Source organism: Ipomoea triloba, chromosome 12 (genome assembly GCF_003576645.1).
Source record: "Ipomoea triloba cultivar NCNSP0323 chromosome 12, ASM357664v1".
Classification (NCBI taxonomy): Eukaryota; Viridiplantae; Streptophyta; class Magnoliopsida; order Solanales; family Convolvulaceae; genus Ipomoea; species Ipomoea triloba.
Genome location: NC_044927.1, coordinates 14728006 through 14730370, shown reverse-complemented (window position 1 = coordinate 14730370; position 2365 = coordinate 14728006).

Here is a 2365-nt window from a genome sequence, read left to right as displayed (position 1 = left end):
TTGTTACTCTGAGCTGCGGTTCAGATTATTATAAATATTAGAGCTGCGGTTCTATTTGCAAATGATGAAATTCCTGGAAATGTGAAATTTTGCAAACTTGTCTGAAAAGGGCATGAAAATTTTTTTGAGTGGCAAGTTATGACTTCATTCTTATTTGAGAAAAGCTTTATATGATTTAACGTTTATACGCTATTATACTATCTATAAATCGTTTCGTTACAGGCAGATTTTCAAATCATGGTAAAACTTTATAAAGCTTTTAGATTATCTATGTTTTCAAACCTTTGTCTACTTTTAAGTGACAAATGGATTTCCTTACTTAGCCGTCGTGCTAACTACACTTCGTTGTGTTCTTAACAGATGTCTAGGGTAAGCTCGTGTAGCCCACCTGACTCGGATCCTTCCGAGTTGGAGTTCCCTATCTACGATCATGATGATTATGTACAGTACTTAGTTGATGTCGACCCGTATGCTCCTGGATTCGCTCCTGACTCTCCAGCTCCGGCTTATGTTCCTGCTATTCCTTCCCCACCGTACAGTCCTCCTCCGACTTACCCAACTACACCCTCTCGTATCCCGGTTCGCAGTAGCCAGCCAAATTTTCTGGATAGGGCCAGGTCTAGGTTTGGGTCTTTTCCGGTAGAGGTGTTGGAAGGGAGTGATCCCTTAGAATTTGTTGTCTTTTATCCCTGTCCGTGGAATCTCGCTCCTTTGGAACATTGGGATGAGTGGTCCATGATGTACACTCCTAGTTACTTCCTGGATCATCTCACCTGGGTTGCGGGCAACTGGCATCTTGTATGGGGGACGTACTCCGAACCGGAGTACCGCCCCTTAGAAGAGGATGACTGATTAGAAAGGTTATGGGAGGAACCCTTTTTTTTGTGTACATGTATCTTTTGTAGCCATGATGAACTTAGCTGGCTAGTAAGTTGTAATTAAACTCTTGTATATATTCTGGTAGTTAGTGTAGCTACCCCTTTTGCTCATCTATATATATATGTATGAAGATATGTTGGGTAATGATGATGATGATGTGAAATAGTTTTCTTGTTAGCCTGTGCACCTAGAGTGAACTCTGTCTGGTCTTGGCTGGGTTTAGTCTAGGTGTGGCGGTAACTACTCCGGATGTACGGTATAGCCGAGCCGGGGTGTTACAGTAGTTAATGGATAAAAACTAAGTATTAATTCTTTATTACAAAAATCCTTCTCGTAAATTTTAACAAACGTGTTCCGGCAACTAAATGAAAGTGGTTGGAATTTCTAACCTCTTTTTGATCACCTCAAATGGTGATTGAATTTTCTTTTTTAAATCTAAATTTATGATTACTACTTGGGATTGTCAGAATGAAAAGTTGTTAAAAATTTATGCTTTTCAAGAAATGATAGTGAAGGTGTCGCTTCATAAATTTAGAGCAAAATTTTTTATAAGTTTTATACTTTTGGTTCCTCAGTTTGTGTATTGCGCATTGTGGGACTATTCTTTCCATTTAGTCGTGAGTGTAGGCAATTGATAATAAAATATATCGCGAGTAAAATAATAACAGAGAGAAGTACACCAATTTAAGATTGTTTCGACTTAGCATATATACTCCAATAACAGAGAGAAGTACCCCTACTCTAGGCAATTAGCCGCAATCGTTGCCGGAGCTGTGTTGGCCGTGGAACTCTTCCTCATATTTGCCATAGCTGCAGGACAGTTGGTCAATAGTCATGTGAAATTCAATAGATCTAACAAAACTTAATTACCTACTTCCTTATTGAATTTCTTTCTTGAGTTTGAATTCTTAAAAACTTTATTTGTAATTTTTTTGCTGTAGTTTCTATTAAAAATTAAAGTTACATATATCTCATGTTTATACCGTACTTTCAATTTTACTGATTCATCCTATTATATTTAGAGTATCTTTGATTCTTGAAATCAATTTGGTGGTAATAGAAAAACTATTTGATGGGGGAATGGAAGACAAAGAATAAAACATGATTATATTTGATACAATTTTAAGTGATCAAAAAAATTTATTTTCGATAAAAATCATGTATATATATAAGTAATTGATCGACACTCAACAAAATTTATAAATAATCATGTCAAATTAAATACGAATAAGGCAATATCAACACATATCACAATCCTAGTTAGAAACCGGCTTTTGTATTTCTAAGTGACCTCTTCAAACGATAAAAGAGAGAGGTAATGTAACACCCCAATTTTCACATCTTGGATTTATTAAAAAATCCTTAAAATATAATACATTGCGGAAGCGTCTAACCAGCAGAAAACTGGGTGTTACCGCCACGCTTAGGTATCTTTCCTATACCTAAACGCTAAGGCTAAACTTACAACCTCAAATAACCATATCAA